The sequence below is a fragment of the Lissotriton helveticus genome, chromosome 12 (genome assembly GCF_964261635.1).
Source record: "Lissotriton helveticus chromosome 12, aLisHel1.1, whole genome shotgun sequence".
Lineage (NCBI taxonomy): Eukaryota > Metazoa > Chordata > Amphibia > Caudata > Salamandridae > Lissotriton > Lissotriton helveticus.
In genome coordinates, this window is record NC_136073.1 from 277,577,163 (window position 1) to 277,601,453 (window position 24,291).

Below are 24,291 nucleotides of genomic sequence, written 5' to 3' on the forward strand. Positions count from 1 at the left end.
GGATTCTGTGTCAGTAATTTATTGGGGGGAAATAGCGCCTTGAGACCCTTCCGGGTGAGTAGTGCGCTATACAAGTGCTATGATTAATTGATTGATTGATTGTGATATGCTGATGTTTTAAAGCACACAATACATTTTTTAAATTACTGGTGTTTTTTCTCCTCAAAGGAATAGCGTTTGAAAAATGATACCATTTGATACAAAAAGTCAAACCCTTTGTACACAATAAGATGGAATTTAAAACAACTTTAGAGGGTGTTTGTACAGTATCCACAAGGGACATTTAGGAAAGTGAACGCAAATAGTGTTACTTAAGTGCATTATGTCTGCAACCTTTATAGAAACTAAATATACTTTACGTGCAATTGTGCAGGGAAAAGAGGAGGGATTGTGCGAGGTCGGTCAATGTTTTGTGAGTTAAAGTGGGGCAAGTGGTGAACTGTCGTTCCAGTCCCATTAAAAGTGTGTCTACCATTACATTAAAAAAATAGCCCTAACCTCTTAAAGGCCATAAAGGTCCCAAAATGAGATGTAGAATGCAAAAAGGGGTGTTTAGGTGCAACTGGTGCTCTAGCCCAAACTCCGGATATCCCAGCAATGGGAACACAGCTAGGAGACATCCTGAGATTGGTCGAATTAAGACCTCTATGCAAATGTTTAGGAAATTGAGCAGTAAGGCTTTTCAGAGCTAACAAACACACTGATCAGCACGATGAGGGCTTCCCCATAATTGCAACAAGCATTTAATTAAAAGTGACACACTAAGGGGAATCCCTCACGAAGTAGATCTCGGAGACCCTCAAAAGGACTCACTCAGTGAAGCCCCCCCCCCCCATTCAAAATGAAAACCAAGGAGCCCATCATGTTGTTTATGAAGTTGTTTTATGAACTGGTACACGACAATCGGAAAATGAAACTTGTGAACCCCAAAGCAACACTCACAGACCAAAGTCAGGGGTGTGGAAAACCTATCAGCCTATGTCCTGAACGTACTGTTTTTTGGCATGGTCAACAGGTTTTCATTTTTATTTTGTCCACTGGTTAAGTATGTCCACCCCCTGCAGCTCAAACCCCTTGGTTGCCTGTTTACAGCACCACATTATGAACCTGTGAAGAGAATTCTCCTCAATTTAGATGGGTTATCCAGGTGTATAATAAGCTGTTCAGACTTGTATACATGGTTCTTTACTGCAAAACCTTAACTATTATAATGAGCACTCTATGGTAAGAATTCAGTGAGCTGTGATCGCAGCTTGCTACGCTGACATGTTCCAGCATAAAACCAAGTACAAACCTGCAACATTTAACAATTCAATGCTACCTATTGTGCTTCCAGTGTATATGTGTATTCAGGCGGCTGAAAGCAAGATTGGTGGTGGTATTTTTCCTCAAATAATGAGTAATTTTGGACATGATTTAATGTAGGCATAATTTAGTAAAACATGTTTGGTGTATGCCAACATCAGCATAAACAAGCATTTACAATGCAATGGTTTCGCCTTTGGAAAAGTTTGAGCTATTGGCATTGTAAATGACAAAATTTGTATTTATGTGTTGGTCTTGAAAACAGATAAATAAATGGCATTGTCATTTACATTGCCATTAGCTTAATCTCTCGCAAATGTGAGACCTATTGTACCCTATGGACGAGCTCAGCAGACAGCAATTACTAGCACACACACACACACCCACCCAGAGCCACATAAACACACCCAGAGCCAGCCACACACACACATCCAGAGCCAGCCACACACACACATTTCTGCAGTGAGGGTGAATATGCAGTGCTGCAGAGGAGGCCACAGTTTGCAGTGCTGCAGAGGAGAAGACAGTGTGCAGTGCTGCAGAGGAGGCCACAGTGTGCAGTGCTGCAGAGGAGGAGACAGTGTGCAGTGCTGCAGAGGAGGCCACAGTGTGCAGTGCTGCAGAGAAGGAGACCGTGTTCAGTGCTGCAGAGGAGGCCACAGTGTGCAGTGCTGCAGAGGAGGAGACAGTGTGCAGTGCTGCAGAGGAGGCCACAGTGTGCAGTGCTGCAGAGGAGGCCACAGTGTGCAGTGCTGCTGAGGGGGGTACTGTTTGTAGTGTGGTAATGAGGATAATTCTGTGCATTTCTCCATTAAGCGCTTCTTTGTGTAGTACTGCACAGAGGGCTGTTATGTGCAGCCCTGCAGTGAGGGTCACGCTCTACAGTGAGGGCTCTTCAGTGCAGTAATAATGGCGGTCCCTCTGTGCAGTGCTGCTGTGGGGGTGTCTTGGTATACTGGAGGGATGCTGTTCAGCCCTGCAGTGAGGGTCAGGCTCTACAGTTCTGCAGTGAGGTCTCTCCAGTGCAGTAACAATGACTGTCACTCTGTGCAGTGCTGCGGTGAGGGTGTCTTGGTATACTCGAGGGACGCTGTGCAGCCCTGCAGTGAGGGTCATACTCTACAGCTCTGCAACTGTCCAAAACCCGGGTCACCGATAGACGCTGGCACAAACTCTCGCCTGAAGAATGGGCCTCCAGGCTCATGGAATCTCTCCCCCCCCGGCTCTAGACCCAGCAACCGCCGATATGGAGTTTAATTCCTGGCTCACTCAATCACTGGACAGCCTTCTTCCCAAAACAAGTGCCTTGAAACAAGCCAAAAGAGTGAACCCGGCCCCCTGGTACACCCCTGAGCTTAATGTACTACGGAAGGAATGTAAAAGGACTGGGCGTGCCTGGAGGAAGAACAAATCCACAGCCAAAAAAGACGCCTTCCGCGCCTCCATAAGAACTTATAAACTCGCGCTACGTAACACCAAAAGCCAATTCTATGAGGAAAGAATAAAAAACTCCTCCTGCTCCGCCAGAGAAACCTTTATCATCTTAAAAGAACTACTCAAAGTCCCGGATCCCCTAGAGAAACCCCCAGCTTCTAGCACCTCTGGGGATAAATGCCACAAACTAGCAAAATACTTTGACGAGAAAATTCAGAAAATTCTCGCCACCCTACCCCCAGTCGACCCCAGCATCAATGTTGAGGACTGCCTCAAACCTGACTCAACCTCTAGCCCTCACCCGGACATCCCCGCCATCCACCTAGACACCCTCGGCCCGGTAACCATTGAAGAGGTATCGGCAATGCTCGCCACAATCAAAAGTGGTTCCCCCTGCGACCCGGTGCCTATACGCATCCTCAAAAAAGTGGCTCCCACTATTGTCCCGCCTCTAACTGACCTCATCAATTCTTCATTACTTCAGGGAAAGGTTACCCCCAGCTGGAAAGCGGCTGTTGTCAAGGCCCTTCTAAAAAAACCTCTATTAGACCCGCTGGACCTGGCCAACTACAGGCCAATCTCCCTCCTCCCTGGAATTAGTAAAATCACTGAAAAAATTGTGAATAAAAAGCTCTCCCAGTTTCTGGAGTCTAACAACTTACTCAGGAGCTCGCAGACTGGATTTCGCCCAGGTCAAGGCACGGACACCGCCCTCCTGGCTGCAGTGGAGGAGACCAGATGCATTCTGGACGCAGGAGGATCAGTGCCAGTGATCCTCCTGGACCTCAGTGCGGCCTTCGACACTGTCAACCACCGGGTTTTGATCCAGCGTCTCAGAGACATCGGGGTGGAGGGCACTGCCCTGGCTTGGCTCGCGTCATTCATAAATCCCCGTTCCTTCCAGGTCTGGGAGAACGACACCCATTCCCCTGCAGTTCCCCTGCAGTGCGGAGTGCCGCAGGGCTCTTTGCTAAGCCCGACATTATTCAATGTCTACATGTCCCCACTGGAGGAGGTGGTCACCCCGTTCGGAGTGAAAATCATCAGCTATGCTGATGACACCCAGCTGGTGGTGTCCCTTTCCCATCCCAACCAAGATCCATCTAATCTCCACAGCTGCCTCTCCAAAATCCAGGGGTGGATGAATAACTCAGCGTTGAAACTCAACGGGTCCAAGACAGAAATTTTGCATCTTGGCCAAAAAGGGCTCTCCCTTCCCCCTAACATCTGGCCCTCCTGTCTGGGTGAACCCCCGGTACCCAAAACCGAGATCAAGAGCCTGGGAATCTGGCTAGAGAAAGACCTGTCCTTCAAAACCCAAGCCCAAAAAACTGCTGGGATTCGTTTTGGGCTTCTTAGATCAGTCAGGAAAATCCTCCCCTTGCTCCCTCCCATCTCCCGGAAACTGCTTATCCAAGGCCTTATTTTATCTAGGCTGGATTACAGCAATGCCATCTATCTGGGAGCCCCCGAAGCCACTTTCAACAAATTACAAAGAATTCAGAACGCCGCGGCCCAGCTTCTCACCAACACCCCGGCCAGATCATCGGCCAAACCAGCCTTAAAGCACCTTCACTGGCTGCCAGTAAGAGAAAGAGTTACGTTCAAGGCTCTCTGTCTGGCCCATAAACTCTTACATGACAAAGGCCCCCCCATCCTCAAAAATTTTATCACGCCCTACAAGGCCACAAGATCCCTCCGCTCGGACCACGAACACCTCATCACAGTTCACCGAGTGAGAAAGGCCCGTACTGGCGGACGGCGATTCTCTGTGAACACGGCCAGCCTATGGAACACCCTCCCCCGTAAACTTAGGATGGAATCAGATCACCTTCGATTCAGGAAACTACTGAAAACGCACCTCTTCCCCTGATTCCCCTTCTTCCTTGTCTCCTTGACAACCCACCCTCTCGACTGTCTTGGTTTCAGCGCTGGGATGCTTACGGGTTACTATGCGCTCTACAAAACCCTAATAATAATAATATTAATAATAAGTGAGGCCTCTCCAGTGCAGTAATAATGACTGTCACTCTGTGCAGTGCTGCTGTGAGGGTGTCTTGATATACTGGAGGGACGCTGTTCAGCCCTGCAGTGAGGGCCAGGCTCTACAGTGCTGCAGTGAGGTCTCTCTAATGCTGCAGTGAGATCCCTGTCAAGTGATGCAGTGAGGGCACAGTCTGCAGTGCTGCACTGAGTCAGTGCCACCATGTGCATTGCTACAGTGACAGTCACTCTGTGCATACAGGCCAACATTTTAGAGGAGAGAGGTGGGAGAGTCTAAAAACACAATGAACCATAGCTGCAGTCACTGTCACCCACTCTGGGAAAGATAGAGAAGTGTAGATAGAAATATACAGATCTTGCTGTAAAATAAACATTTCCAGAGTGTTCTAGTATGTCTAACTCCCTGCCTAAATAAATAGTGCCCGTCCCCGTGGTCCTGGGTCTGCTTTTGCCCTTACACTAAGATCTCCTCAGACTTTCTCGGAATTGTCTCACAATCTGCCTTTAATGCGCTAGCGGCGCTTTTGTTGTTCTCGAGGTGGTTGTTCATTGTTGTTACGTCTTTGCTTTCACCCCGGGCTCGGAATACTGAACCAAGCGTTCCCTTTAACCGCTGCCTCTCGCAGCCCGTGTGGGCTGGTGGTGGCTTTAACTTGCAAATCAGTCAGCCGGTCTCCAGGGAGGAGGACGCTTCCTGGTAGCGAGGGGTGAGCACCCGGACCTGCCGCTGCTGGGTGTGTTTTCATGTGCCTTATGTTCACAGAGGAAGGAGCCAGTAAATGATACAGCAACAAGCAGGTGGGGACGGTGGCCGAGGAGAGACAGGAGACTGGGAACCAAGAGAAAAGTGAACAGGACATGGGACAGGGTAATCCATATTCTGTTGAAAAACTTCCATTGTGGAAACAAAAGGAATAATCGCAGCGTGGGAGGGAGTATGTTGCAGATGGAGGGGAGGGTGAATAATGTTATAATGGAGGGAATAAAAAGGGAAACAGGCGGCAGAGGATCACAAGGAGCGAGAGGGGAGGGCTCAGAGTATGAGGCAGAGGCATAGAGAAGTGATGCCCAAACTCTCAGAGGCTTAACTGGGACAGAGAGTCTAAAGAGCGGACAGGTGAGTGCAGGGACCGACGCAAACAGAGTGGAGAAACTGATAGAGAAAGAGAGGCGTAAAGAGGCAGAGAAAGCGAAAAGAGACAGGGAAAGAAACATGCAACTGTTTGAGAAAGAGCGACGGAAACTTCGAGGCTGAGAAAGAGGAAACATAAGATATAGGGAGAGTAAAGATACTTCCACAAATTTATAGTACAGAACGAGAGACAAGGAACACCTAAGAAAGTTGAATGAGACTACGGGAACCATGAGAGGAGAAAAACAGATGAGACTGACAAGAGAGAGACAAGCAGCGTGAAGGGGAGAGACTGCTTTCTAGAAGGGACAGCGAGGTGCCTGCCACACATCGATGTACAGCGCGTCAGCGGGACGGTCCCCAAGAGGGAGTGGTGACCACAGGGGAGCAGCGGTAACCAGAGAGGTGAGAGCCAGACCCGGGCAGAGCGAGGTGAGGAGAGACCCTGTGCCCACAGGGGGTGAGGGGCACGACGCGAAGGCTTGCTGCCCTTTTGATGGGGTTTGATGAAGCCGGGGTGCCAGCAACGCAGCCGCAGGTGAGGAAGTGCACACCACACTGCCAAATATAAACAAGGCACCCCCCAGCACCACACACCCAACTGGAGACAAAAAAACACGTACATATGCACCAATGCACTTATACACAATGGGGGCCGCTGCGAAGGTAACCCTAGCCTGGCTAAATAGGCGCGGGTCACCACCAAGACGCCACCGCGCCCCCTCATCCCTGCAGCACTCACTTCGAATCAAAGCCGTATGGAGCCAACGATAGCTGGGCACAGAAAGAACGTGCGTGAGGTTTCCACCGGCCGGAGACATGGACAGCGGGGGGTGGGGGGACGGAACGGGCACACGGACAGCAGGAGGGGGGGGTGGGAACGGACAGCGGGAGGGGGCGGGAATGGACAGCGGGAGGGGGGGCGGGAACGGGCACACGAACAGCGGGAGGGGGGGCAGGAACGGGCACACGGACAGCGGGAGGGGGTGCAGGAATGGAAAGCGGGACATCGCGCAACCCACCCCTGAAAACGACACTTTAAAAATGGCGAAAACAAAGCTTGAAAAAAAAATAATAAACAACCGCCCACCGCCGCATGACGATCGCAAAGGGGCGGGATGAGTAAAAATCGCGGGAACGCCCACAAATCTGCTCGCAGAATGACGAGCAGATCTCTCTTCCAATGGCTAGCCTCCATTTATGGAGCTAGCCAATGGAAAGAGAGGGCGGGACAACACACACATACTGTAAATATTAGATTTCGCCTGCGCCGAAAGCTGCGCGGTAAGCAGCTTTCGACGAGGCGAAACCTAAAAAGATATAGGCAACATGAAAATAAATCAAGTGCCCAATTTCTACAAAAAGCCACAAAAAGGAACCCACTTATATGTATCCTTCCATTCTGCACAATTCAGAATATGAGCAATTAACATGAGTTTACAGAGGCAGTACTGGAAACCGTAGACATTGAAACAATAAATTCTGAATTCCACTTTTGGATGAGGAAATATACCTGTATTTGCTCATATGAAAATCTAATGAGTGATTTCAAATTCACTTTCTAAATATTTTATTTCTGCCCTTGTCAGAAATGCATTTCCAATTTCTAGCGCAAGAAGAGATTTTCACAGGAGTTGTTGAATATTTTTAAACCTGTAGGTTTATGGGTGCACACAGATACACAGGAGATTCCATTCCTTGAAATGAGCACTTTCCACCCACTTCCCCCTCAGAGTAGATTTGCGTAAGGGTGGACAAATCAGAGCCTTATTAGAAACCAAACCTAAATATACGAAAGCTGCCACAAATCTCCGCTCACTGCATTAAACTAAAAGGGACATGTGGATTTTGTACTGGACAAGTAGAGTCAGGAATCATCCCATCCTGTACCATGGACAAGTAGATAGTTTATAACATTCCGCACGCCTAAAGGTGAAGGGGCACCCGACAGTTCAGATACAGGGGTTTAGAGGGTTTCCACAAGCAACTAATCCTTTTGACAAACAGCACTCCGCTGACAGGCATTATCTTTGAAAGAAGCAGTAGTGACCAGCACTGTAACAAGGAACTGCTTTTGGTGAAGGTCTGGCTACTCTTCATAGTTTTTCTCATATGTTATTTTAAATCATATTTTGGCAGCCTGCCCCCTTCCCCCCCACCCTAGACACAGAAAACCAAAATAAAAACACTACTGAAATTAGTAGGATTTTCGGTAGGGAAATAAATATGTCATAGAAGCAGAGACAATACTAGAGATGCCAAGAGATTTCTGGTAAAATAACAGTAACTGTCTACACTCCACACCCTTTGATGTCCCAAGGAAATTCAAGGGCCTTTTTTCCCCTTTGGGCAGCACTACTCAACAAGCATTTACAATGCAATGGTCTCGGCATTATTAAAGGTAGAGCTATTGGGATTGCTTATGACATTTTTTTTTTTTTTTTTTAAAAACATAAATAAATGGTATTGTCATTTACAATGGCAATAGGTGAACATTAGAGAGTAGTAGAGAGTATTCGCAGACACAGAGGAACACACCACACAGTGGATGCTTACATCAGTAAACCCACACTGTCCAACTCCATACTGCCCAGATGCTCTTAACCGCCCATGCGAGAGGCTCCAACCCATTTCCACATGCAAGGAGATTATGAAGACATAGTACTATAAAAATAAGTCAAAGATAACTCACTCTGCTTCTTAACGCTTTCTTCAACTGATGGACTCACACTTCCTGAGTTTATGATACTGTTATTAAGTTCCTATGTTACTGTCACCAGTAGTAGAACTGCCTAATAATATTTGATCTCTTCTGCTGCAAGACTTTGTTCATAAAAACCTTTCATGATGTGTCCTGATCTGGTGCGAGGCTTTATTCACACAACTTACAACAGTCAGTGTCCTGCCTGGCTGTAGAGACCTCTCCTTTTCTCCTGTGATATTGAGTTTTGCAATTACACGTGGCACTGGTAAGAGCTGCACCTGGAATGGGAACTTTGGGGCAAATTATTTGCTAGAATACTTGCTTTTTTCTAACTATTATTTCAGAAACGTCATGTAGTGACAGCGCTTTCCAAAGCATTGATCCCACATTCTACTGAGACTAATGATAAAATGCTGTTTCTGTGCTTCCATCGAAAGCAACGTGTGTGTATATATATATATATATATATATATATATGCAAGCTCCAAACTTTATTTCCATACCCAGCCGGGTCGGAAAAACCAGAAAACAGCACTCCCGGGCTCAGAAAGATGCAGCAGTATTTTTTATTTCTTAAGCAAACGCGTTTCGGGACAGCGTCCCTTCGTCAGTGGTTCAACATTGTGCTTCACGCAGCGCCATTATTTAAAACCACAATCAGTTATTGAAATAAACAACGGACTTGTGACTCAATTCCAAACGGTCCCGCCATTTTGAAATGGTCTATATGGTCACAGTAAGTATACACTAGTAAGCATTATTTACATTAAGTATACACCTTACTTCTTCATGCTATTAACAAGTAAGGCAATTTTGCTCTGTTTCTGATATGATTAAACTCATATCCGTCAATTGGTGACGATTAATCAGAAGCTTCTAAGTCTGGCTCAATCGTGAAGGCACCCTGAGAAACACATAAAAATATGAAATCACAACGTGAATCAAGGCCGATACACGGCGTTAATTGTATTACTTGTTAATAGCATGAAGAAGTAAGGTGTATACTTAATGTAAATAATGCTTACTAGTGTATACTTACTGTGACCATATAGACCATTTCAAAATGGCGGGACCGTTTGGAATTGAGTCACAAGTCCGTTGTTTATTTCAATAACTGATTGTGGTTTTAAATAATGGCGCTGCGTGAAGCACAATGTTGAACCACTGACGAAGGGACGCTGTCCCGAAACGCGTTTGCTTAAGAAATAAAAAATACTGCTGCATCTTTCTGAGCCCGGGAGTGCTGTTTTCTGGTTTTTCCGACCCGGCTGGGTATGGAAATAAAGTTTGGAGCTTGCATTTAATAACGCGGTACACCGCCGCGTTCTGACAGCACCCAACACCAAGAGTGACCCACGGTTCCGGTGTGTTTGGAGCCTTCATATATATATATATATATATATATATTTATATATATATATATATACTAGCAGCCCGACCCGATGTTGTCCGGGGCAGAAGGGGGCTGGGGGCAGCACCGCTACAGGAGACGCGCAGCAGAGCAGCCAGCAGCGGGAGCAGCAGAGCGTACTCACCAGCATCACGTGCGCAGGGTGTTGTTTCCTTGCTCCCGTTTCCTTGCTCCTGGCCGCTTATGCCCACGCTCCTGTCCGCTCTTGGCATGTCGGACTCCGGAGGCTGTCGGTTCAGCGCTCCTGTCCTGCCTGCTTCTGGCCACGCTCCTGTCAGCCGCTTCTGCCCATGCTCCTGTCCGCCGCTTCTGCCCACGCTCCTGTCCACCGCTTCTGCCCACGCTCCTGCCTGCTCTTGGCATGTCGGACTCTGGAGGCTGTCGGTTCGGCACTCCTATCCTGCCCGCTTCTGGCCACGCTCCTGTCCGCCGCTTCTGCCCACGCTCCTGTCCGCCGCTTCTGCCCACGCTCCTGTCCTGCCCGCTTCTGGCCACGCTCCTGTCCGCCGCTTCTGCCCACGCTCCTGTCCACTCTTGGCATGTCGGACTCCGGAGGCTGTCGGTTCGGTGCTCCTGTCCTGCCCGCTTCTGGCCACGCTCCTGTCCGCTCTTGGCTCCTCGCCGACCACTTTACTACTTTACTAAAATGGCGGACCCGTGATTGTGATGTCAGCACGCATAAAACGCACATGCCCACCTCAGACATGGCGCTACTTCCAAGGGACTACTTTGTGAAAGAACGTACTTTGCCCTACTAAGGTATATTTTTTTATGATATATAGCCTATGTCCATCTGCTTACCCTGACGTTTCCAATGATGTATTGGGTGTGTTGATTGGCGCTGTGGTTCCCGAGTTTACCCGCCTCAAAGGTTCCCAGTTCTCTCTTTATAATAGTAGTATAGATATATATATATATATATGACAACGATCTCAGCATTCTCTCACCATGAGCCCTTGTAACGGATTCCATCGGCGCAGAAGAAGAGAGGAAGACCCAAAATGCAGGTGAGCAGTGTTTTATTTAGTTACATGGAAGGCCCACCTCGGTATAACGTTTCGGCCTACCTAGAGGCCTTGGTCACATATATATATATATATATAATATTCAGAGAGAGTAAAAGGGGGGCAGAGAACACAATAAATAGATAGACAGATTAAATAGAGAGGCAGAGAAAGGCAGAGTGGGATAATCAAGCGAATGGAGGGTGAAAGAGAGAAACAGCCAGAGAGAGAGAAAGAAGAGACGCAGAGAAAAGGAAGGAAATTCAGACTGACATAAGCACGCAGAGAGAATGTGAGAGAAGCAGACAAAGGCAGAGAAATAGAGAGGTAGCCGTAGAAAAGAGACGGTAATAGAGGCAGAGATAGAAATGGAGGGAGAGAGAGAGAGAGAGGGAGCACAGAAGAGAGAGACACAAACTAAAGACAGAGAGAGGTAGAGAGAGCGGGCACAGAAGAGGGAGAGGGAAATAGAGAGAGGGCAGCGAGCGAGGGAGAGACAGAAATAGATGCAGAGAGGGAGATATCCGGACCTGGGGTTTTCCCCAGCGCGCGTTGCCCCTTTGGTTTGCGGAAACTCTGGTCTGGCCTGCACCTCCTTTGGCGGGAATCGTGGTGCCGGGACAAGCCCGGAGACCCCTTCTCGGCAGACTTGGGCTGTGACCTCGTGGGAGCGCTTAAGAGTCACTTCTAGAGGGCACTTGTGCGTCAGGAGCATCGGGTTCGAAGGAGGCCCTGCGATTGAGGACAGGGCGGGTGATGAGGATACCCGGGAGGCGTGAGGAGGGTACCAGGGAGGGTGAGAAGGGCACCAGGGAGGGTGTGGAGGACACCAGGGTGGGTGTGGAGGACACCAGGGTGGGTGAGGGGGATACCAGGGTGGAGGACACCAGGATGGCTGAGGGGGACACCAGGGTTGGTGTGGAGGACAAAATGGTGGCTGAGCAGGACACCAGGGTGGGTGTGGAGGACAAAAGGGTGGCTGATGGGGACACCAGGGTGGGTGAAGGGGACACCAGGGTGGGTGAAGGGGACACCAGGGTGGGTGAGGGGGACACCTTTTGTCTGTTCTTGGAGAAGTGACAGGTGAAGATGAGGAAGAAGGAAGGAAAGAAAAGTACAGAAGACCCAAAAAGCGAGAAAAGCAGTGAGTGAACTGAAAGGAGAGAGAAAATTCGGAAGCGGGGAGGAAGGAAAACAAAAGGTGGGAGAAAGAGGGAGAAGGACACAGCAAAGGGTGAGGCCGAAGACCGCGGGCTGGCAGCCTAGAGTGCTCCAGGGGCCTCTGTCGCCGCCTTTCCCTCACTGTTCCTGCTGAGGGCGCAGGACTGCTGCAGACACTACATGAAACTAGCGCCTTTGTGGCCTGTCAATGCGCTATTCATAGCAAAAATGAGCGAGCGCTGTGCTGATGGTGGTGGAGCTAAGAGAACAGTTTCAGTTTCCATTTGACCTGTCTAATAAGGCCTCACATCTTTCCATCTCACCCCTTCAGTGCCAGGTGGGGCGCAGAACAATTCACAGGTTGATCGTGGGCGCATCACCCGACCACAAAGGGTGGGAGGAGGAGTTGGGGAGCTCGGGTGCGCAACATTTAAAAGGTGCGTTCTTTAGAATCAAAACTAGAAAGCAACGCCCCCCCCCTCCAAAAAAAAAGTGGGAAATGGGCTGGAAGGGAGAATCCTCCTGCGATGAAAGGAAGCACACACCGTTTGCCAATCAAATCACAGGTGCCAGTTATGTGTAATCGGATTACTTCGGATATAGTTATACAGGATCTAAATGGTGTGGTTATTTATCATACATTTTCCTGCCATTATTCTACAACATAATCTTTAGAATTAGGTGTTTTCGGATAGACTTGCTCTGCAATGACGCTTTATTGAGAAACAATGAAAAACGTGAAATGCGTCACGTTGAGGAACAAATAGAGATGTTCACATCATATAGTTATTAGCAGATATGCTCCATGGAGCCCATTACACTGAACGCAGGTAGATGACGGGTGGAAGCGGCCCTGCCTGGGTTGGCACTTATTGGCCAGTGTTCCCCGCAGTATGCACACAGCAATATTTCCAAATCTGCCACATAGCTGCATGGCGATCTCCACAGCATGCACATTCCCCCGCTGATCTGACTTACGGGAGTTAAGGCACGTGTGCCCTTTCGTGTTAAACGGATATCTCTGCTTCAGGTTTTCCACCCTGACCCGCTGATCTATCTGTACCTGAGACAACCGTGTCTGCATCCCCGGGACTCCCGGGCGAAGGGGATAAGAAAGCGGTGCTCGCGGGGGCTCTTACCTTGCTGGGGCTCAGCTTCTCCACCGCTATTAATACAGTTACAGTGCAGCACACCCCACAGCCAGACTTCCGCCTTCCGCGCTCACCTGAAGAGCCCTTGCACGCAGGGCCTGCAGTAGCGGTGCCCACACTCAGTCTGCTTGGGCTGGATGAGCAAGAACCCGCAGGCAGAGCACAGGAGCCCAGAGCTGGGGGCCGCGTCCAGGGGCCGCAGGGGGGACACTAGTGCTACCATCCCAGGACGTGGTCGCACATATTCTGCCCGCTGGGGGCCAAAGAGGTATGCTTTGCCCCCGTTTGCTCATGACACCCCCCCCCGAGGGCGGCTCTCACCTCACATGTGGCTGCTGGCTGCAGCCCCGTCCAGCCAGCAGAAGTCTGCCCAAGAACCACATGGCGTTCCTCATCCTTGGTAGCGCTCTGACTCCACGTCCGCTTCCCTCGGGGCGCTGCTGCAGGAGCCGCCGCTGTGGACACGGGGTCCCGGAAGGCCATGTGTATTCATGTTGGGGGCGGGGATGAGGCGTGAGAGGGGAGGACAAAAGGGGAGCAGTAAAATAAAACAAACACAGACCGTGTGTAACGCGGAAGCAAGGTCCTAGACGGGCTCTGCATGGGATTCAAAACAATCAGGGGGAAGAAGGCAAGAGGACAGCGAGGAACGGCTCACCTTTACTGCGAAGGAAACAAAATGGCGGCCTCAAGCTTCCGAAATTTTTCGGATTCGGGAGCGTGGTTTTGCTGTTTTGAGGGACAGACAACGTCACTGTCTAAAGAACAGCAAAAGTGACGCCCCCAAATCAGAAAAAGACGGGGCTAAATCGGAGTGACGCATCTCTCCTCCAATGGTTGGCCTCCGTTTAGGAAGCCAGCCAATAGAGGAGAGACAGGGCAGGGAGGCGGGTTCCAAAGCGCTACTAAGGGACATTAATTCTCCGACCCCAGACTGCGCAAGTGCAGCCTTTAGGTCCTCGACCTAAAAAGTGCTTCTTCCATACTGGACTTTCTGCCAAAAGTTTTATAAGTGTCAACTTAAAAAGATGAAATGCAGAACTAATCTGATAACACCCTTACATTACATTTAAAAAATAATAAACCTTTGTCACCATTAAGCATATAGTGACTCTCTTGATTAATTCAAGTGAAAATATGATGGTTGTGACAGGCCATGACGGGTGTACCTGTGGATTTGATTTTTTTACTGACGTGAGACTCTATCAGTGGGTCCGACGATCTAACTAGGCTATTACTGAAAAGTATTTGAGAATGCACTTCTCCATTTCAGACATAACCTGTGTATCTAAGGTTCTGCTTCAAGATATGATGACTATCTGGCATATGATGGCTGTACCCTGTTAAGTGACGGATGTGCCCTCAGCATGGTATTGCGGCAATCTGTTTATCATACAGAGGACCACTAAATGTAAATTTTGTAATGGTATCTTCTTTGGCAGCGTTTTTGTTATTATAGTAAAATTGCTCTACTTTTTGACAGTGGTGTCTCTTCCTGTGATCTCGTCAATGATAAAGTTCATGTAATAATATTTCACTTGTTGCTAAAGGTCAAGTGGTATGTCATTGGGATCAAAGGGCATGTTCGAAGGGCATGTAGTGTCACTTCCGCTTTCCCTGGCATTTTTTAGAATTTACATCCATGGGCATAAATGCATTGAACATTTTAGAGAATTACTGCAGAAAACAGATCAATTAATAAAATGACCGTAAAGTGAACACAGACCCTTCCACAAAGGGGTCATTTTAAAGGTAGGCATAGGGGTTTCAAGCCCAGACTGAGAACCAAAATCAGCCTAGCACAAACGTTCAAAGCAGCCCAAAATTGCTTCCTGCGAGTGTGCGCAGCGATCTTGTCTCTGTGGGAAATGTGAGTGTGGGTATTCTCGTCTAGGGTTTTTGGGGGAAAATAAGGACCATGCTTGGATTAAATCAGTTATTAAAATATATTAGCTAATCACTTTCAGATCTAATTAATAGCTCTTCACCCAGCCCTGAAAGCAGCCTCCTACGTAGCAGTCCACCGAGGAAAAGCCAGTGTTTTCGTGTTCACTTTTAGCGAGGAATGCACGTTTTCACAGTTCATATAAAAGTCAAAACACACTTGCATCTGATTGGGTTCCTGCACACCACAACAGATGACTTATTAAAATTAACATTCCCCTGACATGCCAATATTATGAAAACTTAAGATAAAGTCAGTGGCATAGTGTAAACTGCTTATACCCTTCTAGCCATCTCATCCCACTTCAAAATTAGATGAGGTCAGGGAGGAGCTACGCTACGAATCAAGATGGCCGCATAAGCTCCCGGCTCCGTCGACCTCCGCCAACAGCTCGATTATCCTGTCTTTCATCCTGTCTGCACACCTGATTTTCTTGTCTATGAAGGTCTACTGCTTCCAGAGGTGCAATCCCGAGATTTCTACCTTATCGGCTGACGAAGATACGCCGTGTTTCTATTCTCGGCCTAACATCGTGTTGAAGCCGGGGCCTTGATTTCTAGACTACCCGAGTCGGAGTTGAACAACATCGCCCGTGAGACCTGGACTGAGCCCGGTCTCCCGAAGAGTGCCTGAATTGTGGATTTTTCTGACAATCCTTTGAACGATCCACACCCGGGACACGCCAGCGTGCCACGCCGGCTGCTGTGGTGGAGGCCCGGCGCCCGGAGCCCTTTCTGCCCCGTGGGGGTCGACGGGCTGGGTCCTCCCTGACGGCGAAGGTGTGTTCTATAAGACGAGGAGCGCCCATTATTTGTGATCAGATTTACGTGGCCTGTGACTCCGGAGCAGCCGGCCTCCGGGGTCCGAACCTGGCTCTGTCACCTACTGAGAGGAGATGGAGCGGACGGAGGGCGCACCATCACTATGGGCCGTTGTGGCCGCCATTGGGGCGCTCCATTCGCACACAGTCGCTGTGTTCCGGACACTGATGGTGAAAGTGGACGGTATCCTGGCACCTGAGGACGACACCTCGTTTGGTCTCCAGCTGGAGATGGTACCAGCGATGCATGGCATCTCAGAGGTCGGGGTCCCTGTGCATCGCCCGGACTTTATGATTCTTGACGGTCCCTTATTGCCGGCTAGCCAGCCCGTGCTTCTCACTAGTGTCTTTTGCCTGACCCTGCTGCCACCCATCACTTCTATGGACAAACTTCCATGTGGCCACGAGTTACTTGCTGATGGTTTCGGATGCTCGCTGTTCTTGGACATCTTTCCTAGTTCGAGCCATGTACTTTTATCCTGTTTTCGATCCTCTTATGCCGCAAAGAACTTTTATGGACGCTCTGCCTTTTCCATCAAAATGGCGGCTCGAGTGGCAAGGACTCTTAGGACGGACCGTACTGGCCAGGGCTGAACTTTACCGCTGGGTTCCGATATAATAGCTTTTCTTAATGCCGGGGTTGTGCCTATATTGTGATGGGAATTGGGTGGCTGTTATTTATCCTACCGTGACTGGTTTGTATAATTGCTGAATATTGGTTTTATTGTGTCTCCGGGTGGTTGCTGTTGGCGGTGGGCATGGGAGTCCGGGAGTGTGTCTGCTTTCTCCTCCTCCGCTTTCTCTTTTCTTTCCCTCTCCTTTGGGGCAGTTCCTGGGCAACAGGCACGCTGTTAGTGGGGTAGGCCGTAGCCATTGCAGTGGTGTAGGGTGGCGGGTGTGGGGGGGTTTGTTATTTTAGTTTGTTTTGTTCTATGGTCCCTTTCTTCTTTTTCCGTCTGTCTCTGGGAGGGTTCTTTACCTCTTTAGTAGGGTTGGCTGTCTTTCTTTCCCTTTTTCCTTTCTTATAAGGCTTCTACACTCAACTATGCCTTTAGGTTACTGGGGGGCGAGTTTTCAGAATGGTGCTCTGCTTTATTGTTTGCTGTCGTATTGTTTTTGCTCTAGGTCCGCCTCGGCGACTGTATTGTTTTGACAACTGTGTGGTTCATCAACTGATTCTGTTTGCTCTGCGGGGTACGTCCCCCCCTTACCTCTTCTTATTTTATTATGTGGTGTGACGCCATTGCTCCTGCAGCCGTTCCCACTCTACATAACTTTAAAAAAACGAAAACCTCATATATCCTTATGCTTTGCAGTGCGCACTCACACATGACGTATCTATGATATTGCTTTTTTCGGTCGTGTTCTTGTTTCTACATCCTGATTCATTTGATACGCTTGCAGCCGGCCCCTGTGGTTGTGGGCCTGCGCATGTAATACTTTGCAAGTTTCAATAAAGGTTTTAAAAAAAAAAATAAAAAAAAAAAATAAAAAATTAGATGAGGTCCAAAAAATGTCACTTCGGCTGGTTGTCTTGCAATTCACATCTATGCCACGCCAAGGTATTTACTTCATCTGACTTATACATCTGTAGCAATGGAGATATAAAACTGAAAAAGTCATACTTTAAAACCTTTTCCCACTTTTCGCATTTTGACGGTATCATTTAGTATTTGCATATTCACTATTCAACATATTAAGAATTATTTATCCTTTCTTCCAGTGCAGTCAATGACTCATCGCTTAAGTTATCTTCCCCAGAGAAATGCTCAAATATCGCTATATACTGAGATGATCAAAGTCCCGGTAGCCTATGTTGTGTATGGGAAGAATGTCAATTGGCATACAAATCTGAACTGCTCAGAATGCTTCACTCCAGAGAGTGTGGGTGTCATTGACCTGGACACTCTCACCACCTTGCCTCCCGCTGACACCCCGCGGGGATGGGTGATGTGCTGGAAGTCCGGGTTCAGCTTCATGACCCCGGCGCTGCTGTTGGCATCCACGCCCATGGTGGCGACGCCGGTGTGGGCACTGCAGTGCCAGGGCTGCCTCAACGTGCTTTCAGGCGCGCTTGGCAGTTAAAATTGGACTGACGTTCACTCTAGCAATCGTTCTCGAACCAAACTGATGAGGCTAGCAACGGAGCACGTCGCAACATGCGCAGACTGGTCGACCTGTCAGAGAAAGTGTGGTTTTCCTGAGAGTTTGGAGGGCCGTAGGATGGAAGCATGGCTGCCTGCTTGCAAGAGAAAAGGATAACAATAATGAGGCTTGTCAGGGACTCTGGCAACTTTGGAGAATGCATATTTTGTAGCTCAAACCGTGTTAATTAGCTGGATAAATGCCTGCAGCCTCAGGGAAAAACCCGGGCGCGCGCGCACGAAGTCTGCCATCCTCCACTCCTGCAGCCTCGGTGAAACAAGGAGGGTCCATCCTCTAACTCCTAAAGGGAATAATATGTATATACAACCACTTCAATGTCTCCTTCCAGCAAGGAGAACAAGGTAACAATGACAGAAAACCGCACGCGCAAAAAAATAAAAAGGGGCGGAAACAGCTACTGGATTCCTCCCCTCCAGGACTCCGTGACCAGCCTCGTGGTTGCCATAGCAATGTTTCAGGAAATCGGCTTGCGACACCAGAAGTCAGTTCACGGAGTCCTCAAAAGGAGGGAGTATAGCAGACAATTCATCCAAACAGGGGCATTGTCCAATGGCAGGCCTCCATTTCACGAGGCCGGCCAATGGCAGAAGGGGCGTGGTTTCATGCCCCTTCTTGCTTACAACAACTCTCGCCTGCAACAGCGCATGCGCTGCAACGCAGGCTTCGACCTAAAAACAAGGTTCAGGGTCTCTATGGCCTACCACTAAAATGTTATCAAACATTCTCTGCGCAACTAGCGCCGTGTTTGGTAGACCTGTTTGAAGCGGTGCTGGAGGTGGGAGAGTTCCTGCATTCCCTCCGAGAGTCACTGATAGTATCCTTCCTAAAACCAGACCGCGACCCACGGCACCTAGAATCCTACCGGCCCATTGCCCTGCTCTCCACAGACTACAAATTGTTTGGCTAGATATTGGCAGACCGGTATGTATTGGTTATCTAAGGGGGAACAAACACCTGGGCACGGTGGTTTTAGACAAAAAGCAGGCACATTGATCCCAAACAATCATTAGAATAACATTATTTTTAAACCCACACGCAAACTGACATGGTGTATACTTCATTTATTTTTTCACTTTTTTTAAATTAAGAATGTATATTCTTTTTTTTTAAATTACAAAAATATATATCTAAATATTTCACAAATAGTTTTGAACAACACACAGAATGTCATTAATCTTTTTTTTTAATTGATATAAACATTTTCTTTACACTCACATTTTCTTTACACTCTGGAAATCAATGTCCAAAAACTCACAGTTGTCATATTTTTCTTACATGTTACTTTTGAACACGTTTACATAGTATCTATAATCATATAAGCAACAAAATTTATTTTGATAATATGATAATTTGATAATATGAGGAGACTGGCGGCTTGTTGACATACTATGACCAGCCACCAGTCTCCTCATATTATCATAATGATGGATGGTTTATAAATGTGACTATATGAATAGTTGTTGCACAAACTGCCAATCATTTGATTATTAACTTGAAGGACGGTTTCAAAAATGTTGCTGTGAGTTTTTGGACATAGATTTCCAGAGTGTAAAGAAAATGTTTATATCAACTCAAACAAAAGGTTAATAACATCTGTGTGTTGTTCAAAACTATTTGTAAAATATTTAGATATATATTTTTGTAATAAAAAAAAGAGTATAATTTCTTAATTTTAAAAAAGTGAAAAAATAAATTAAGTATACACCATGTCAGTTTAAGTGTGGGTTTAAAAATAATGCAATTCTAATGAATGTTGGGGATTCATGTGCCTGCTTTTTGTCTAAAACCACTGTGCCCATGTGTTTGTTCCCCTTTAGTTGTTATTCCCTGTCAGGGCAAATTTATCCCAGATTCAGGGGCCCGTTTCTTTTCAAAAATATTGTATCGGTTATCTAAACCCTAGTGCACTCAGACCAATGCGGGTTCGTGCCCAGGAGATGCACCACCCACAACATTCGGCGGCTCTTCCAGGTTCATGACCAGGTCCACGATAGGTATCCCCGCGCCGCGTGCATGATTGTGGACCTGGAAATGGCCTTTGATATGTTGTTATGCCGTACCTCTTCTCGGTGCTTCGAAGGATGGGAGTGGGTAAATTTCTGGAGATCCCTACCTCCGTCCTCCATAGGTAAAATAGCGGCGGCTAAAATGGTGCTAGTCCCTCCTTTGCTATATTAATCTCCTGATTGTCTCTCATCGCTCCTTTATCCAAGAGCTTGACGCTCTCCTGTGCACCCTAATTTTGAACAGCGGCCGCAGGTGAGTAGCCCTGTTGCTGATAGATTAAGCCGGTCTTGGAGTCCCGTCATTCGAGGCATTCTTTCTAGGAGCTCAGCTGCAGAGGCTCTCGTGCTGGACAGCTGGACGCTTATTAGGGGAGACAAATACAGTCGCAGGACTAATACCAATTCCAGCACTTAGGTGTATGTTACTGCTGGGATCAAGACCAGGAGCGACTCGCCCCTTGCTGGTGAGAGTGGCGCGTGCATGCAACACATTCACCGAATGTGGCATGAAATTCCACTTTATACCCCCTTGCTACCATTGGCAGCCCTTCCATGAGATCGGGAACACTATACTACAGACCACTCACTCACAGAGATAAGTACTCTGTTTGCAGATTGTCACCTACTTACCATTGATGAGTTGGTTGACATGAAGGACCTCCCTAGAGGTCTTTTACTTCTTTATGGGCAACTGGTGGCAAATTTCCGTCGAACCTGGCAAACAATAGACAGAGAACCGGCAATGCATCCGGTCCTCCATACCATTCTGCAGATGGGTCCCGGGCGCCATATAGTGACGTGGATCTATAAGGCCATTCGAGACATAAAAGCGGTGCCACTCACCACCCTGTGCGAAAAATGGGAAGAGGAATCCAGAGGCCCCTGCATGATAAGGAGTGTGTTAGACCTGGCACCATTGGCGTGGGTCTCCCTTCCATTTTTACTGTTGCCTCATGTGTTTTTGCTGGTATTAGATGCTTTGGGCACTGTGCCACTGCTATTCAGGGCCACAGTGCAAGTGCTCCCTATTGTAAATTGATGTATTAATCAGTGGTTCCATGTTTGGCTATTTGGTTTACTTGTCAGACCACAGTCTAGTGCACTGAGTGTGCCCAGGGCGTGTAAATCCAAATGCTGCTGGTGGGCCTGCAGCACTGGTTGTGCCACCCACAGAAGCAGCCTTGTAAAAATGTGTCTAAGGTCTGCTATTGCAGAGCATGCGTGCAGTCTGGTACTGTCATGCTGACAGGGCAAGTGCACCCACTTCCCAAGCCCTAAAACTTCCCTTTTCTTCATATCTGTCACCCCTATGCTAGGCCCAAGGTCAGGGTGCATTGTAAGGATAAGGTAGGACAAGCCCTGGTGTGTGGCATGTCCTAATAGTGAATTACAGCCATTTTCGTTTTTCACTATTGCAAGGCTACCTGTTCTCCATAGGCCAGAATGGGCTGTTAAAGTTATTACATTTTTATAATCCTAACTGTCTCAGAAAACATGGTAGAAATTTGAGTTTAGTATATGTGAACTCAGAATAATAAAATGCATCTTTTAGTAAAGTTTATTTTAATATTTCTGTGTTTGCAAATACCACTTTTAGAAAGTGGGTATTTGCTTGTCTAACCATTCAAACATGCCTTTGCTAGGTTGTGTATTGCTTGTCTAACCATTCAAACATGCCTCTGCTAGGTTGTGTATTCCTATGGGGAGCGGCTGATGTCTCTGCCCTGCACACTGAAAGAAGAGAAGGAGTCCTGTCAACAAAGTGCTCCAGGACTGTACTTGCCTTCCACAATGCTGGCTCCACCTCCTGTGGGGCCTCTGATGTGCCTGTCCTGCACTGTGAAAGGAAAGGAGAAGTCTGGTAAACAGAGTGCTTCAGCACTGGTTTGGACTGGGCAAAGGCCCCTCTCCCCTCAGAGAACAAAGGATTTTGGGGTATAAATATTGGGACCCTGATCCCATGAAATTAGATCACTTTGGACTACAAGAAGAAACCTTTACTGAGGTGAGGAACCTGAAGAACCTGAGGAGAGACTATTCCCAAGCTGAAGTGCTGCTTGGGGGACTGGCCTGCAGTGGTTGCCTTACTGCCAAAGGAAGGAGAAAGGAACTTTGTGTACTTTGCTTTCAACTAGCGAAGGATCTCCAAGGGCTTGGAAAAAAGATTGCCTCTTGCTGAAGTCTCAGGGACAACAAACTTGACCCCCCAGCTCCCCAGAGTTTTTTGTAAGTGCCTGCTGCTGTTTTGGGCCTTCTGAGGGAAGGTAAGGAGCTAGAAGAGCGACTCAACGAGAAGAAGCGTGTTGCCGTCGCTGTGCCTGCCATCGAAACTCCAAAGGAGGGTGTCGCCGCTGGAACTGTCGCACTGCACCGCATCGGAGAGAAGCGTGCCGCAACGAAGAGGAAGCGTGTCGCCATTGCTGCTGCTGCCGTCCCAACTCTGAAGGAGGGTGTTGTCGCTGTAGTTGTCGCATCGCACCGCATCAGGAGAAGAATCTTGCAACGAGGTCGGAGCGTGTCGTCGTCGCTGTGCCTGCCGGCGCAACTCCGAAGGAGGGTGTCGCCGCTGGTACTGTCGCACTGCACCACATCGACCAAGAGGACCTCGCATCCCCGAGAAGCGTGTCGCCGCCGAAGCTGCTGCCGTCACATCTTGGATGTCGCCGCTGTAGTTGTCGCATCGAGCGGAAGCTTCACGCATCGTGGGAGAAAAGCATCGCCGCTGGAGCTGTTGCCGTCGCACCGTAAGGGTGTCGCTGCTGCAGTCCACGCATCGAACCAAGAACTTCTCGCATCCCCGAGAAGCGTGCCGCATCTGGAAGATCTTCACATCTTTATTTCTTTGTATCTGAACTTTGCCGCATTTACCATTGCTGCGACATTGCTTGTCGTGGAAGCGCAACGCAACTTAAGTTACATTGACGCAGAGTGTTGCATCTAAGAACTGAAATGAACTAAGCTTAAATCTACCATCTTAAAGTAATCATAGTGTGTATTTTTGTCGTTTATGGTCTTGTGGTAACTCTATATAAAGTCTACTTATTTTTTATATAAAACCTGTGTGGTATCCATTTGTAGAGTTGTCACTGGGTTACTGTATGTGGTCACAACTGCTTACCTTACAACGCCTCTGAAGTAAAGCCCTTCTGCTCGTGCCAAGCTACCAAAGGGGTGAGCAGGGGTCTTTTTAGGTGTGTAATCCCCTTATCCTGACTAGAGGAGAGGGTCCCTATTTGTCACAAGTACCTACCTTTGCCAACTAGAGACCCCCAAATCTAACAGAGTGGGAACAAGCGCTGGAATACCAGAAGAAAGTGTCCGGTAATTCTTGGTTTAGAAACATGCAATTGTTCGTCCTGCACCGTGTGTACTTGACACCAAAGCACTTGCAACAATACTACCCAAACGCACAATTTCCATGCCCTAGGTGCCACACCGTCTGCACAAATTTCTTTCACATGTTCTGTGACTGAATAATAATACACACCTACTGGAACGCAATTCACATCACGCTGCATGAAGTAACAGGGCTCACAGACCTTGCCACTTGGGATGCCTGCGCTCTGGCTGGGCATATTCAAACGTCACAAACATCACAGAGTTGAGACACGTTTCGCGTCCGTGGCCTTCTTATTAGCAAAAAGGGGAAATGCCATGCACTGGAGAACCCTAGCAGGACCACCACTGGCAGCCTGGGTGGAAGCTTTAGTTAAATGGGGAGCATTGGAATCTAAGATATGAAGAAGCCCAGGGCATACATAAGCGGCATATTTCTATGCAATGGACGGCACTCTTACATACCTTTAAACACAGGCCAGCATACACAAGATGACCCTTACCATCACCACCTCCCCAGCCGTCCCCATCGGTTGCGCCCACCTGCGAACACGAGTATGGGGACCCACCAAATCGATGAAGCACGCATGACATGAGCGAGTAAACCAAGGAGCAGCCCCCTACCGAGCCCCGTTGATACTTATAACCCGGGCATGCTCTCAGTGCTAGAGTAAATGTATACTCGCAGTATCGCTCTTCCACATCCATTATC